Source organism: Sinocyclocheilus rhinocerous, unplaced genomic scaffold (assembly GCF_001515625.1).
Source record: "Sinocyclocheilus rhinocerous isolate Xijiao unplaced genomic scaffold, SAMN03320098_v1.1 scaffold225, whole genome shotgun sequence".
In the NCBI taxonomy this organism is placed as follows: Eukaryota; Metazoa; Chordata; class Actinopteri; order Cypriniformes; family Cyprinidae; genus Sinocyclocheilus; species Sinocyclocheilus rhinocerous.
In genome coordinates, this window is record NW_015630532.1 from 340,250 (window position 1) to 358,468 (window position 18,219).

Below are 18,219 nucleotides of genomic sequence, written 5' to 3' on the forward strand. Positions count from 1 at the left end.
ACTATCCATTTAAGCAAGGCTGTAACCATGTCTTGAACATTGGAAGATATTGGTATTGGAAGAGAGCGCTGGTTATTCACTCCCCCACCTACAATCCCTGTCAGTACCGAGACTCGAATCTCCGATCTTTGGGTTACAAGTCCGACTCTCTAACCATTAGGCCATAAATTTTTTGGCAGATTAGACTTGTCCTCCTCAATGTCTATGGTGGTTACAGCTCTGACTTTAAGAGAAATTGATTGTAATGATGGGTATACTTGCCTGTTTAATTGCCTTAAACAGGCAAATGTTTGAAAACACTTCGTTAAAAAATTGCTCTTTTGAATAAATGTTTTGTTAATATTGTGTCAGTGTTTTCAGTTTTTGACTTAGACACTGTTATTGCAGTTTTCAGTTGTAACATATTATTTCTTACTACCAATTTCCAGAAGCATTTTTTTGTTCAGTCAACTTCAGGTATTTGAGTTCTACAGACAAAAGATGTTGAGTTGGCACAACTTAAAAAGGTTTGTTATAGAATCGTTGCACATCTCAAGAAAACTAACAATCTTGTAACTCAGCTAAACATTTTTTGTATGACTTGACAACTCTTTTTCAGTCAGTATAACTGCTTTTTTACAAAAGTTGAGTGAACAAGAAAAAGCTAGGGGAAATTAGTACTAAGATTTTTTTTGTTGTGCTGGTTTAACATTTTTTACAGTGTGGGTTTATATCTAGAGGCTTACTGTCTCTCTTCAATTCCACACTTTAATGCCACTACACAGGAGAAAAGTTTAATTCCTTGGCCTAGGGATAGAGCACACTTTCAGGAAACGATTTGCAAAGCCCTCCGATAAAGTGGGAGATATTAGCAAGACTGGCGCACTGATGACATGCGAGCATAGCACCATGCAGTTAATGGGAAATGGGATCTGCAAAGACAAGGAACACTCAAGCTCTCTCTAGCACACTATAGTGACGCTCAGTCATCAAACAAAAACATCAAGACATCATCAAGAGGGTACGTTGTGTGTATTCGCAGGTGCGCTGCCATCTTCTTGAGTGCCACTGAGAGAGGCTATGAATGTATCTGTCAGTCTTTTTGGAGGAACTTTGAGAGTCTGTTTTCATGCCATTTCATGTCTTTATAAATGTAATTCTGTGTGTGTGTGTGTGTGTGATATGCTCATTAGTTTGCCCTGCGCAAATCTGAGGATAGGAGAGAACTGTGAGGGGAAGATGTGCGTAATCCTCATTTTTTATTGATGGAAAAAGGCGGGGAGGGAGAGAGAGAGAGAGAAAGAAAGAGAAAGAGAGGGGAAAGATAAGAGACAGAAATGTTTTTAGCACTTTTCCTTCATATTGAAGCTATGTGGATCACTACTAGTGCCACTATTGGTGATATACAGAGCCCTACCCTGTAACATGAACTGTTTAAAACACTCACGCACACGTCGACGTGCACATTCACAGCATGAGAGAGAGAGAGAATAGAATGTGTCTGAATGAAGGGTGAAGTGTTTTCTCCCCCTACTGACTAAAAGCAATCTGCTTCTTCGCTCATATTTGACCAACGTGCACTTGCAGCCACACACACGTGCACGGCATGCCTCAGCGGTCAAGTAAAGGGAAAAAGAATGTTCAGGAGACAATAACACGCAATACTAGTGACAAACTAATGGAGTATCATTTATCTTCAGCATGCATTTCAGCCTTTGATTTCATTACTATAAAAATAACTTATTGGTATTAATGGTTAACTGTCTTTCCATGTTTCTGCAGTACGTCAGTTGTACTCACCTCTCTCTGACCCCTTACTTGTTGCACTATGAAGTACTACCAGCAGATCTTCATGCGAAGTATAAGTAGTTAATGGTTCACCATGGCAAAGCAGAAAAACACAACTTTCATGTAAGTGCTTTAACCTCTGTATTAAAGGCAGCACCTCCTTTAGAGTAGGACTTTATTGGTTCAAGTATGTGTCAGCAAGGATCTGTGGGCTTTTTCTGCAGGCCCAGTTACGTCAGTAGTTTATATTTTTCTTTCCTGGAAACACTGCAATATTTATTTGTATATTGATATTTTCTGTATGTCTATGAGCATGCTGCTAGAGTGAACACATCGCGATAAATTCATTAGACATACCTGGGGGATTTAAGACAAGTTAGGTTATCTTAACTTTGTAGGGGTTATTTATGGTGTTTTTCAAAAACATGGAATTCAAATTCATCTTAGGTGTTCTTGGGGGGGAATCAGGACATTATTAAAAAAACGTTTTTGGGAATACAAAATATTATTAACTTTGTACTTAAGTTAGAAAAATAAAACTTAAAAAGAATTTTATTCTTAAGGATGTTTAGTAAATCTGGCATCTGGTTGTTCTTTAGTTAGCCATTCTCATTCCTAATTGTTGTTTTGAGATCCATCATGGACATGAGATTCTGATTTGTTTTGCAGATTTGATACCATTTGTCATTCTTTCCGTTAAAATGTGATGACAGGAGGATCTCTGCTTCATCCTATTATGAAGGTTTAGCACTCCCTGACTTAAGCAAAGTCAAACTTAAAGGTGCTGTATATAATTTTTTGAATGTACTTAAGCATAAAAATATCACATGCTTGTAGATATTTAGGAAACATTGTAGTTTTTCATGCAATTTGTGTTAGACCAGCACACAAACTTCACAATACATCTTCCAAATATGGTATTGCTGTAAATTCAGTTTATATCACACAATGGCATGATTGAGGCATCTTGTGCCAGAGTGCGGACACATAAGAGGAATGAGCACAATTGACAGTGGAAGGCAACAAAGCTATGTTGTTGTAAGTTGATTTTACGTCGGGTAGATTCAACGATCTCTGACCCAGTTCATTTGCGATGTGTTTTCCGCCAAGTGGCAACCCTGGGTGTCAAAATACTTCTGGGTAAATTGGCAGTGGGCGGAATCACACAGACCAAAACAAAAACAGTTATTCCGACAGGAAAGACATGTTTCAAAGTAGAATTCCTGGCTGTAGGATTGTTTTTTGGAGAAACAAGTGAGAATCCTCCCTTAGCATATCCAAATCAAAGCTTAATTTATTTTTCATCAGCAATAGGTCTCCTAAAACCTGATCAAATAAATCGCCGAGTCTGTCTATCTGTCTGTATGTCTTCTAAGCACATCTCATCACATTTATACAAGTCGGCACATCTGTGCGTGTGTGTGTGTGTGTATTTTGTGGAGTGTTTGTACTTTGAATCTGATATGAAAAGGCACTTCCATGCCCAAATATTACCTTTCTATAAATAAGAGGATGAGGGCCCAGGATGAGGGCCCAGGAATGTTTTTGGGCTGAGATGAGATATGAAGACCTCGTTCTTCTGACCCTTTGACCATCAGTGATTCAGTCTTTCATTCTCCGAGGTCCTTTGGATGTAAATATTACTACCATTCATCTCGGGCTCATCCCTCATTCAGCTGCCGCTACAACAGGAGCAGCAGTAATAAGGTTCTGAGATAGAGTGGAGGTGTGTGAATGCTGAAGGTCATGGTAATTAAATAGCAGTCAACGGCTTACGTCAGGATAATGCGAATGTATTATGGGATTGTGAACACAGAGCCAGTTCTTTAGCAGTGACATCTCACACGCTGGCCCTCAGACTGATTCCAGGAAGGTCTTATTTGTTGTTGACGTTTTACTTTTCTTGGCGTTCATTTGGCTAACGGATTGGAATTGGGATTAAAAACAGATTATCACACTTAATTCCATCTGGACATGGCTCGCTGTAATGACTTTATGTGGCATTAACCCCAGAAAAGGACTCGTTCAATACTTAAGTGAATTAGAAAAACTAATGTGAGCACTAACTAATTGAACCAATCAAGACTTTACACGAAGACTGCAATGAAAACCCCATTTCACTGACTTTCCAACTTCAGGCCTTCAAACAGAGATAAACTAATTGAATGTGTTTAAGACTACATTCATACCCCATGCTTCTGGTCAGAAAAGGTAAAGGATTTGTACATTTACCAGTGTTTTTTTGCTTTTGTTTTCAGGGTTAAATGACATTCACAGTAAGAACAAAGCTCCTTGACAGAGGATACTGGGAATTTCTCTCTAGTCTCAGGAATGCTGGAAGAGAAAGAGAGATAGAATTAGAATGACTGAAAGGAAGGAAGGAAACTATGGGCCAGTAGGCTTTTAAGTTACTTGAGACATCTTTGAGATCAAGATATTTAGACTGAAGTGATGTAATGTAAACATCTTGAACTAAAATAGAAAGTCTGTGATTCTAACCACAGCTCGATCATCCCCTGCTGTGTGAGGAAACATTCCAAGAATTCCTCATAGGTGTCCAATGTATCTTTTTTATAATGCTGTGTTACACAATATTTGATTAATATTCATAAATACCACTGTAACTACACTAGATTAGTCAGGGTTGTAATCTCTTGCCTTATATAGGAGCTCAACGTTCATGCAAATGATTGTGTGTAATTTCTACACGTCAGATGGAAGTACATGTCTGGATGGAACATAGCACTGACTCCATAAATAGAATCATTTGAGGCAGAACTACCTGTTCGTCCAACCAATAACAGGCAGGGGGAGTGTTTGAAACATTGTTTTGCTTTCATTTTTGTAGTTCTGTTTGGTGACGCAGAAATCACACACTTCACCTTTAAACTCTGAACATGGTGCGACAACCTAAAAATAGGCTATAGAATAGTCTATGTCACAATACAGGTCACATAATAGAAATTCTTTGCACCAACTACATGCAATTTTTTTCTAAAGAACTAGAGAAAACAAAGTATTTATGTAAGATGAAAAGTTTCTCATATGGCACCAAGGTTTAAAACCTTTAGTTCTACCTTGAACCAGACCGTACAGTCATAGATTCAAAAGTTCTACATCACCTTAAACTGCCCACCTTTGAAAGCCTGTAGGAAATCTCTCTCTCTTCCTCTCTCTTCATCATCAGCCAAATAACTGATGACTTTGCATGCATACACATCAATAACCATGCTGTTGGCCCATGTTTGACGAGTGAACCGCTCTGAATGTCAGGACAAAGATTCTTTAGAAATTTCAATGGATATCACATACACTTGGCTGGTTTACAATCCTGCTACACATATGTATGACTGTAAGAACCAGGATTGTGCACCATTCAGAACTGAGTTAAGAATGCTGTTTAAACTTAAATTTAAATCTTGAAATGTTTTATTTTTTTACTTCTTTGAATGTTTGAATGTTGACTTTACAGACATGTTGTCACCGTTTGGTTGCAAATAAAACAAAATAAAGAGATGGATCTAATTGCGAATTGTAAACTTTTAACAAACATACTAAACCATTGGAAACGTCTCGGTTACGTATGGTAACCCTCGTTCCCTGAAGGAGGGAACGGAGACGTCACGTCGGTGACCGACGAATTGGGATATCGCTTCGATAGACCAATCCACTTCGAGTGCAAACTAAACGAGCCAATGCACATTGGCATGCGATTATTGCATCCAGCTGCTGCTGTAATATAGAGCAGAACGATGTTGTCGCTCGGGCTCCGAAGCGAAAAGCTGGTATGCATTGCACCTGCTGCCTTATTATACTGAGTGACCGACTGAAAGGGAACAGAACTCTCTAATCTCTAAGTAGGTACTTCTTTAAAGGGCTCATGGACTGCCTCTGTTTTTAATTTTGTACTGTTCTCTGAGGTCCACTTGTTATCAAGATTTTTACATAAAAAAACATAATTTAGAAGTAATAGGCTATTTTCTGTCCTCTTTTTAACCCCCCTCATCAGAACGCTCTGTTTGAATAGGTGTGGCAGATTGTAGACTTGGAATTAAATGCCCACTGCTATGATTGGCTAATAGTCCATTACAAATGGATGCTGCTGTGATTTCATTCAATTCAATTCAATTCAATTCAAGTTTATTTGTACAGCGCTTTTTACGATACAAATCATTGCAAAGCAACTTTACAGCAAATTAAGTTTCTACAATATTTAGTGGTAGCTTATCAGTGGTGACTGTCAGTTTATGTACATATGGCAGAAATGCACGGAAAAATCAATTAAAGACATAATCAAACAGACGATGAACACTATTAAATGATCATTAGGCCTCATGTTGTTCCAAACTTGTATGATTTTCTTTCTTTCTTCTGTGGAACACAAATGGAGATATTTGAATGTTGGGAACCAGCACAGAGCTCCTATTCTCCATCTTCATTACTTTACTGTCTTTATTTAAACAAATACGATTCCCAGAGCAGTTAGGGCCTTATAGGCAAGTAATAATATTTTGTAACTGATTTAGGCTAAAACTGTATAAATACTCAGTGAATATCAAACGAACTGTTTAACAGACAAAGCAATAGTGATCACATAATAAAAACAGTTACTCACACTTGTGTGTTGCGACATTACTGTTGGATCCAACATAGTCGGCACAGCATTGTCTTTTAATTTCAATCTGAAAATCCCGCGTCGAATTGTGCCCTGTTTGTAAACGAATCTGCTGTAAAATAAATTGAACAAAGGACAGTTCTCACTGATGCGGTCTGGAACTTCATTAAAAATAAATTTCATCCACTCTTTCCTAACGTTGGGATCAGAAGGAAAGCAATGCAAAGACTGTTTTTCCACAGCTTGGCACTGCACAGCATCTTGTTGTCATCGGAGCATCTTTTATCATTTGGTTTCTGCGTAGACCTGCGTGTTCGCCTCTCTCGTAAACAATACATGCGTGAATCGGTGGGCGGGGCTAAACAGGCATGCAGGTAGAAGCAGGCGTTGATCTTCTTCTGCGGAGGCGGTGTTTACCCACACTATTACATCATAGAGTGGTACATTCCACAAGCTGTCATTTTGGCAGATTGGCTTCAATATAAGCTGTTTTGTAGACTAACAAGAAAGGTTTGAGTTCTGAAACTTATAGGATGTTTTAATAGTACAATGACCTCTTATATGCCAAAAGATTGATGGAATTTTGGATTCTCAGTTCATGACCCCTTTAAAAATATTTAATCATGACCACCAGAAAAGCATGTTCTAATGTGTGTAGTATAAATGTAACACAGATGTACTACAGCATGTAATGATTTACCAGCATCAACTGCTTCACTTTTCTGTCCCTACTTTTCTGTCTGCTTCACTTTTCTGTCAATCACAAATCTTCTCCTGTGCCCTCATGGGACAGTAAAGTGTCTATTGGATGGGCACTTCAAAATCTTGGAAGTTGTACTGTATATCACGTGGGTGCTTTTTGCCTACTCCTTTACAATTACTGACAATTCTGACATACCACTCTTTTCACGTACTGTTTTTATAGTAGGGACGTATGTGATTTCAGATGCAATTCAGTAAATTCCACTTCTTGTCATTCTGTGCGACTTGGCTAATTCAACCAAAATTTCAATGCATGCATTGAAAAAGAAGCCAATTCATCAGTTCTGATTTTTGCCCAACTCTGGTCAGCACTGGAGATTTTAGTTTCTGTAAGCATTGCAATGCAGATTAAGTCAAGTTCACACAAAGCTCAAGGAGAGATGAGCACAACAGAGGCCATAACCATCAGGGTGTGCAAAAAATGATGAGACATCAGCTGGGATGCTGATGGTCTTGGAAACCTCCCTATCAAGTTATGTGCTTACATTTGATAATCTTTAGTTATTTACAGACTTTTTTTTACACTTTCAGTGTGATGCTATCTGGTGTTTTGGCTGACTTCTATGCTTCTTGTTCTCTCTGGCTCGTTGAGCTTAGAGATGCGGCCGCAGAGTGAGGTGTGCTTGACTAGTTCAGGCTCAAGTTCTCCATCTCTTTGTCTGGTTCTGTCTCTTTCTCTCTCACTCTCTGCCTCTGCTGTTTGTTACATGCTGAGTTGGCAGTGTGTTTTGGCACTACTCTTGGCCCCCTTCTGCATAGGCTGCCATTTATTTTGCCAGCTTCACTTTTCAATTTCAAACCGCACTGCGTGTGTGTGCAGTGTAAGCTGTTGCAAGTTTTCCAGAGTAACACATTCTGAAACACATTCACACCAACACACTCACAAAGGCCCATACAAACACACAAATGCCCACTCACCTCCTTGGCAGGCATTCAGGCAATGAATCACTATAATTATCATTCTATGAATACCTGGAAGTCCCAGAATTGGAGCAAACGCTCTATTCCAAATTAAATAATATTGTTGGGAATCCGTGCTACGCATTACAGAGCAAAGGCTGTATAGTTATTTAATCATGTGAAAAAATACAGCATACAGGTTTTAATTACACAATTACAAAATCATTTTTTGGGCAATTGAGAGAAAAGCTAAATCACCCTCAAGTAGACCCTTCCTGGGTCAATCTTCTTCCATGTTTTACACTGAGCACACTTTATTCTGGGTTGATAATTAATACTGGGTAGTTAAGTTCTGTGATTTCACACTGTACTTTTGTAAACTCTGGGTTAACATTCTTATTTACATATTTATAAAGTTAAGTAATAACTTTGGATAACTAATTGGACAAATACAGCATGCAACAATAACATTGCATATTTAATAACTGCTTGTCCATATTTTTATTCACAGACAGTTTGTGATTGCTTATCTGTTGCTATACAACTCACTTTTTAGGACTATTTTTATTGTATGCCTTTAGTACAGCATTTTGCAAGGTTAAAGCTGGCCCAGGATGTAAAAAGACATTAATGTTGTGTGAAAAGCTTAATGTACAATATGTTTATTTACCTTTTTTCCTCAACTGGAAATCATAAATTCTAGTCAATATCTATAGTCAATATTGGAAATTCTGCTCTCGAGAGCATCTCTTACTGTATTTAGATTTCAGACGTGAAATTTGCAACATGCATGACAACATGTTTACAAAAGACAAAAAAACTTTTTTTTTAGGCTTTTGTAAGTGACACTAAAATACTGAAGGAAGAAAGTTGGTATTTTCACTATAAATGCTATTAAAAATATTTTTAAAAAATGATAAAACTGCCGCTTTGTCTTGATGAATTTTTTTTAAGTAGCAGCAGAGCAATGGCCTGCAGATGCCTTTGCTGTTGCTCATCCGACCATTCATCTTGCCTCCTATCAGAAGAATGAGAAACATCACTACCTCACATGGCCTCGTGTTCTCTAGTGAAAACCATGACTTCATCAGTTTTGACATGACTGGTCAACAGTTCACAGGCTCTGTGCCATGATGGCAGTGATAAGAACAGATGCCACGGATGTCTATACAAACATTTTGTAATGGCTCTACAAATACAGTACAAGACATGACAAATTGTTTGGAATTGTGTTCAAACAAACTGCACAGTCACATCCATATGGACAAGCATGCGATTCATTAAACATTAAATATTCAGGGAAGTAGTCGATTTGGCTAATAAGTAATTCTTTTTTTTTTTTTATCCAAAAATAAAGCTTGAATAAGCTTGTTCTTTGTGAAAATAATTGCATAAAACTAATCATGCCAAACCAATGTAAAACAATCTACATGTAAGTCATATTTAGTTTTAATACATTCACAATTTTTTGTTAAACAAGAGAACTCTTTCTGTATGCGTGAATTTGATTTCCTCTCTTCTGGAACAAAGCATACCATTGCAGTAGTTCACCATATTAGACAGTGTTGCATGAGTGTCTTTGACTAGCTTTTGAGTGATTACTATATGAGCTAGTGCTGAGACTTCCAGAATATAAGCTACATAAAAAAACCCTAATGACCAAAAACAGAGCATCTGCCATTTGTGGCCCATGATTAGAGGAAATGCCTTAAATTCCTAACGTTCCGCTTTTATGACATCATGGTGTTCTCCTTAACTCTGAATTATGAATAGTCTGGAAAGTATTGTTTTCATTTATTAAGAGGAGGGCTGCTTTTCACTGCATCTGCCAGGCCTTGTGTTGAGTCTGCAGCTTTTTTTTCGGTGACAGAGGTGCAGCGTGTAAATATTATGACGGTTGGCTGTCATGGGTGTGAGTTATGCTAGGAGTGTGTGACGAGGTCATCCTGATAATGGAGGGTTTACATTCCAGCTGTCTTTGCTGCATCTCTCTCCATGTGTCAACCATAAACTTTCGTGGTGTTCAAGACCTGAACAATTAAAGGAATATTATATCAGGTTCAATGCAAGTTACATTTAATCAACAGCATCTGTGGCATGAAGTTGAACACTACAAAAAATTATTTAGCAAGAAGAAAAAAAACGCTATGACGAGGAACTTGCAATGGAAGTGAATAAAACCCTGTTTTAGAGGATTTAAAAGCAGAAATGTGAAGCTTGTCATTTTATAAATGCACTTACTATAATAAATGTGGGCATTATTTGAGCTGTAAGAATGTTTAAATAATTGAATAATAATAACAGTTGTTTTAAGATTTATGCCTTTATGTTGTAATGTTAACTTGTATATTATTTATGGCTGTACTATTGAAACTGTTTCCCATTCAACTCCATTTTAACCCAAGTTTTTTTTTTTTTTTAAGAAAAATGGAAATTAAATTTCTAATTTAAATACTGAAAATGTTACCAAAAGGTATTGTATTATACAGGTGCATCTCAATAAATTAGAATGTCGTGGAAAAGTTCATTTATTTCAGTAATTCAACTCAAATTGTGAAACTCGTGTATTAAATAAATTCAATGCACACAGACTGAAGTAGTTTAAGTCTTTGGTTCTTTTAATTGTGATGATTTTGGCTCACATTTAACAAAAACCCACCAACTCACTATCTCAACAAATTAGAATACTCCATAAGACCAATAAAAAAAAACATTTTTAATGAATTGTTGGCCTTCTGGAAAGTATGTTACTTTTCCACGACATTCTAATTTATTGAGATGCACCTGTACTCACAGTGATGAAATAATGTTCTCAGTGTGAAAATGCAATTGCAAAACCAAATTTTGACCATCCGGATGAAACAACATGGGCTTCAGATTGGGCCACAAGCCAGAGATATTAACGGGACTAGTTCAGTGTCCAAGATCAGCACTGTCCAATCACAGGCTGTAAAGGTGGGGTTGGGGGTGGGCGGTTGTTCTCCATTGAGAATCTGAGCATGAGCCGCAGACATGAAGGTTGGCAACAAAAACTCACAAATTTTCAGCAGTCCTAGGCCAGGAGCGCTAATACTCAAATCAAGGTCTCCCAGTTTTTTTCTTTATAGATCAGGTGATAATGTATACTGACATTTGGAGGCTCAGCCCAGGACATTAATACGCCTAGGAGTGTGGGCATGTGGTGTCATCCATCTGATTCTGAGACACTTCAGCACTAGGGGAAAAGAGGAAGTGAGAGAGAGAGAGGGAGGGGAGAGGGTGCGAAAGAGGGATGGATGTGAGTTATATTTTTAGTGTTTCATTCATAAAATGCTGTGGGTATTTTTAGATTTTCATTCAGATTATAAATTGAGAAAGCAGCAGCCGTGTCTGCCTGTGGGGAGCAGGCAGGGTGTCGTCCTGGAACTAACAAGGCAAAATATTGAATGTATAGCATTCAATGTTTCCTCCATTTTCTCTACTTTCCTGTTAGCTTGCAAATGAATGCACCACTCTAGCAGCTCATTAGTAGAAAATATCAAGAGTCACATAACGCTTTTTAATCAGGCAATTGCTTTATTTACACTTGAAGCTGTTTAAACGATTTTCAAAACCACAAATTTACTCACATATTCATTGCTCACATGATAGAAAAAAAGTTTTCGACTTTGCACACAGAGATGCATTTATTTAGATGTAATTTCTCAAATTCTTTGACATCAGACAGAAGCAGTCCAATTAGCAGCATGACACGTTGCAGTAGCACTGAAGAGTATTTAAGAAACTTCCTCCTGAAAACACAAAAAGTACATGTTGAACCTGAAATGTGTCATTTCTGTGCAACTAGCATGACCAAATAGATTGAAAACAGATCGTTTGCACTGCAGACAGGTTTAGTCTCCTAATAGTCTCCCATCTGCCTTTGGTTGGTCAAAGATAGAGACGCCCAAATTAGTAATTTATTGAAACAATTATTTCAATTTTCCAATTTAGGGTGTTTGAACACAAATGTAATAAAGCAAATTTTTGATTAGCAGTCATTCGTCAAAAACAAATATTGCTGCAATTCATAATATTCTTTTAATAACATTGCAGGTATGAGAAACTTTGCAGCTTCTTCACAGAGACTGATTTAATATGATGTCATAATCACAGGGATCAGCCCGGCTAATGCTGTTACATTGGAAAAAATGTCAGGGGAAGGATTGCATTAGAAGTTCATTTTGACTCTTTAATCTCCAGATACAGATGATGTAGTGTCCGCACTCACATGTGAACTGCTCTTGCACTGTGTCTCAAGGTGGACGGTTTCAAATCCATCTGCTCTTGCTCCAGGCCTTGCACAAAGTAACGCTATTAAAATTTGAGGGAAAGATCTATGTCTCATAAAGGTCTATTTTTAGGAATAATGTAGCATTGCTATAAATGTATGTAATGCTTTTATTTGATTTACCTCGTGAAGACCCGATTGTAATCCTACTCAACTGTTGTGTGGGTGGTCTGTTCCACCTTGCCTTTCAGTTTAACTGACCGGTGAATCATCTCAGCCTTTAATCATATTTCAAGCGTGGATTAACTTTTATCACTGCGATTAGGTTGGGAATTTCCTGTGATTCTAAATTTGTCTAATGGTAGTTGAGTTACACACTTCCATTAATCCGTGCATTAAACACTCAGAAAATGTGTGTGGTGAAAATCACGACTGAATGGATGGGTGAGAAGATTATCCATTACAAAACAGGACAGAAATAGGATGTTAGGACACACAGATGGGATGTCAGCACGAACACCAGCTACACCTTTCTTTACCTTTGGAAACAATGCAAGTTATGGTTAGTAAACTAAAATTTGACACGCTGATTGGATCATAAAACATAACTCTTATATGGTACGAGGTACGAGGATTTTTCCTCTAGATTTTTGACACATTCTCTTCCCTCTTTTCTTGCACTTGTGCCTTCATATCACTATGCCAAACTGGGCCAGGTTTTTAAAATAATGAGATTTATGAAAAACTGACCCTCAGGCCACGGGTTGTGCTAAGAGCACAGGGAGTGTGTTATATAATGAGAAGAGATTTTTTTTCTTTTTTGGCATGTATTCTTGCCTTTATATTCGGTGTATTGCTGCTGGAGTTCCTAAAATACTTCATACACCTTTAGGGAGGTGTGGTGGTCTGAAAGAGAGCATATTGTTTCCATCTCATTGTGTCTAATGTGAGAACACATTTAATGGTGTGTCTATTTCTGTCATTTAGGGGCTGCGCTTGACGTCAACACATCACGCCAAGCTTTGGAATCATGTCGAGGCTTGTTCTCATTATAATGAGTACGATGCATCTTAATTAACAAGCCCAAATCAAACCTGTTCAGTGGGTCAGAGAAGCAAAGTTCCTGCACTGTGTTTGGCTGAACACTGACAGGAAAGAAATATATGCAAGTGTTGCTGAGTAAAAACGTGACATGCAAAAATAATTTTGCCTGTTTCTGTATACGTTTGAATGGAATAATTATCACAATGAAGAATAATTATCACATTAAGAAAAATTGTGAAACTCATCCTGCGCGATGTAACGAAATCAAACAAAATGAATTATTTGTATGTATGTTTGTAACCAAACCTAATCAGTAGACTGAAAGGAACTCAATTAATAAGCTGATGTTTTATTCAGTCTATTAGTGTGAGAAACTCTTCTAGAAGTCTAAACCAGTGGTTGTCAAAGACCCCCCCATTGTCCAGCGTCCATCACAGATTTGAACCCCATATTGGAAATTTCGAAATTCGAAAATTCCAAATTAGGACAATGTTTTTCAAATTGTTTTTAATCGTTTATTAACAGAAACTGGGAGTGTTGATGTATATTAAATGAACCATGATTCATTTTGTGATTCTGGAATAAGAAATATGATTTCATTTATTTTAACAAGTAATAAAAAATATATATAATACTATATGGACAACTAAGGCCGTTGTGTGGATGAATCATTCACCTACACTGTCTTCAACACAGAAAGGTTGGAATCATGTCTTGTCTGCAAAAGCAAAATCAAACAAGACCATTGATCCTCACATAGGTTCAGTGCTACCTGAACTCTTTGTATGTGTAAACAGAACAACTTTGTGATGACTCAGTTGTGACACCTAGCGGTAGAAATACACAAACAGGAACTCCAGGGGTGGCCTTACAGTATGTTATTAATAATGGCAAATTAATGGAAATAAATAACTCTCAGTTCTTTAAGATCTTCACAGACAAACTGAGGGCAGGAGGCACTGATAGATAGCAAGATACATAAATAACTGTATAAAGATTCACATTCTATCCCTTTAAGAAAACTGAACCATTTTCCTTTGTGTTACCAGAGATCCTATATGGCAACATTTTTCCTTTTTCTTCCCAATATTCTCATTTTATTTTTGGTTATAGAGCTATTAAAAAAAACATATGGGGAAAATATTCCACTGTTAGAACTTAATGCATAGCATACAGGGTTTAAATAAGTAGACCATCAGGACCGCTGGGACATGGTGTTTTGTTATGGGTACATGAGTTTTTTTGTCAGTCTATAAAAGTAATACAAAATGTACTTGCCTTAAGAAATGCATGTCTGTGAGAGACTGTAAAGGGAAATCTAAGTGTGCAGTCAAGAGTTTTTATATAATTTAATGTACAGTGTAGTTAGCTTGTTTATGCAATTCACACTTCAGTTTTATTTATTTTCTTGCTTGCCACTATTTCTTCTGAACCTTGAACTGGTCAGGGCTATTATACCAGAAGTACCAGAAGGCTAATGTTGTCATCTTTTGTGATCCTCCTCGCTAATTACAGTCTACACCACCTTCTGATTTAAAAGGGGCAGGACGCACACTTGATTAGATTACTTCCTTATTAAGAACTGGGTGTTGTGTCTTTTCTGCCTGGAAACAAGTTTTCATTCAGACACTGTAATGTTCACCAGTCAAAATAGTTTTTTATAAGTTTGCTGCATTGGGTTCTGCAGCTGTATGGAATGTGGGTTTGGTTTGCACACATTTTTTTCTATAATTTCTCCTTATTACAGCATGTGACCTTATTTTTATTGAGCAAACTCTATGATTGGCAGTTCAGAAGTCAGCTTCTGTACCCATCAACAGTTTACAGTCAAATCTCAGCAGTAAATGTGCATGGCTGTACACCCAAAAAACAACTTCAAAGATTAGACATTAGCCTACAGTCAAACAGAGATAACTGCAATGGCAGGTATTCAGGTAACTAAGGGGAAACTATTGTGAGTTCACCATCCTAAAAGACACATTTAAATTGTAGACGCTTACAGATCCTCTGTACTGTCAGAAATGCCAAGCAAATGAAAAATACCTCAGGTCAAAATGGTTGGTTAGTCCCAGTTTGATGCCATAGACATGATACATTTCACCTATAGAGACAAGTCAATGCAAAGCAATGCTGATCACAGCTGCGGATCACAGTACAAACTAATAGATATATATTGCATGTATTCTGTGACTGACTTGTCCATGTCTGAAGATTTAGGCTCAGATCACTTCTGGTAAAACTAGAGAGGTAACCATGGGAAACAATGTGACATCTGATTCCCAAGTCATGGAGCATGCTGAGTCACATTCACAAAGGATTCTGTTTCATCACTCAACTGAAGAAATACGTTTCTGGTGTTAATCACAATGTCGAGGACAGCGCAAAACCCAAACCAATATCACAGGCTTAAAATGGTATCTGATTACTTCGAATGAGCATGAGACTTGAACTTCTCCCAGACAATTATTAACTGGTAGTGTGCTGACTGAATCTGGAGTATCATTGCAGATAAAGGTTAGAGGGATTAACTCTGTTAATAAGCAGTTCTCTCTGGGTAAAGATGTAGCAATGGAGAATTTCATGACAGTAGAAGTTGATTGAAGTATCTTAAAATATGTGTGTTCATTTTGATTGTCACCAGAGAAGACAGGCAACCCTATAAATTGGAAAAATTGTAATACAACATATGGTTCCCAACCACTGAAAAACCATTTTTGTGAAAAGGGGCATTGCAACATTTAATATATCCTCCCTAGGGAAAAATAAATATACTAAAATGTATTTGAAATACATTTATTTCATGCAAAATATACTACAAATACATTTACATATTTATGTACTTAATAAAAATATTCAGCAATTGTACTTTTAGTACACTTAACTGGAATGCTTCAAGTCTGCTAAATTGGAACAACTTATTTTGTACTTAATGCACTTTAATTGTGCAGAAGTAGTGCTGAAGTCCAACTAAAGATATACTGAAATATATATGATTGTGCTAAAGTGGAGCTATTGCAAGTATACTTCTGGTACACTTTAAATATCTTGCATTTAAAGACCCGATACTATTCACAGATCATACAATCCTCATCAATAATGACATGAAAACACATTTCAGGCTTAAAATTAAGAAATGTGCATTGTGCACAAGTAGTACTCCAAATAAAGTTTCATTATAATTTTTATATCAGTAAGTCTTGAGCGATATGTCATTAAATTTGTTAACAAATTTAAATAAGTATGAAATAAATGTATTTTAAATATATAAATTTTTTACTAGGGCTTGCATGATTGGAAGTCTTCGCATGGTTTTCGCAGATTTATCTATTTAGACCAATGTGCAAAAAATGGGCGGGCTGAATGAAAATACATATTCACTCTCTGACAGTAGGTGGCACTTATGGAAAAGCAGAAATACCTTGTTTACCCCAGTACACAAAGCAATGTGCAGCTTTCCATTTCTGACACCCGCTTGTCATGGGGAAGAAAGGAAGTTAAACAGTATTTACATGTTTTAAAACAGCCATTGACATTTTTGTATTTGCCATGTTGTTTCTTTACAGTGCGATGGAAAAGAGATTAGACATCTCTCTGTGCAAAAATTCAGTCACATTGATGGCATGCAAATGTTCATGTTGGTCTGAACAGATGCAAGAACAGCCATTCATTCAAATTAAAATGTTTATTATATTGAACATTCTTCTTGGTGTGAACAGGCCTTTGCAGTTAAAAACCAATGGCCGACGTGTTTACTCTAGCAAGAGCATGCACATTAGCTAGATTTGATTGCAAAAAAGCACAGTTTATTATTCTTTGTTGTCAGATTTTATTCTCAATGTGAAATGTGTTATTGGAACCTAATCTTGAACAACTGTTTTTGGATCTTTCAGACGTTCCCTATTTAAATATACTTGCGTGATTTGAAATTGCTGCCCAGGGGCATTATGAATATGGACGCCAAGTGAACTGACAGCAAAAAACTGTATTTAAAAAAAATATACATTTTGTAACATTATAAAAGTCTTCACTGTCACTTATGATTAATTTAATGTATCCTTGCTGAATAAAAATATTAATTTCTTACCGATCCCAAAACATTTGAACGGTAGTGTGTGATATGTTTAGACCTTATGTCACATTAAAATCATTAAAGTCACATATATAATTTCTAATGAATGAGCTAAAGTATACTTCTATTCATCTTACTATATGTATCAACTATCTTCATTTCTTCTTCCAAGCAATCTTTCAGACTCTTAATGTGTGTTCACATTTGGCAGGTTTGGTTTGATTAAAATGAACTCTATTGCTCTCTTAGTCCGGTTCATTTGAATAAGTGTGAACACTGCCAACCAAAGCTTGATGCATACCAAATAAGCAAACTTTTCAGGGGGTCTTGGTTCGCTTCCAAATGAAATCTGGTGTGGTTCAGCTGAAATATGATTGCAACACAGACCAAAGACATCTGAACCAAAGACATCTGACATCTAAACCAAAATCCATTACAGTTTGGTAGAGGTGCTGTTGCTGTCGGAAATTTCCATTTCCATGCAACATATCTTCATTTGTGCGTGCAACAGAGGAATTCCTGGCGACTCTTTTACACATTTAAGTTCAGCTGGTAAAAATAAAACCATATGTGCACATACATACTATGAGTGCATTTAGCCCAGCAAATAGCATTGTTTTGTATCTTTAGATTTGGTGTTAAAATGACAGTGTGAACGCTAAGTGAACCAGGACTAAATGTATTATTTTCAGCAAGAGACCTACCAGTGTGAACACACATTTTTTACTATGGTCTCGAGATGGTGGCCACTATCTATTCTAACTTATGTTGGTGTAAAAAAAAAAAGAGAGAGAGAGAATCAGTGCTGTTTTT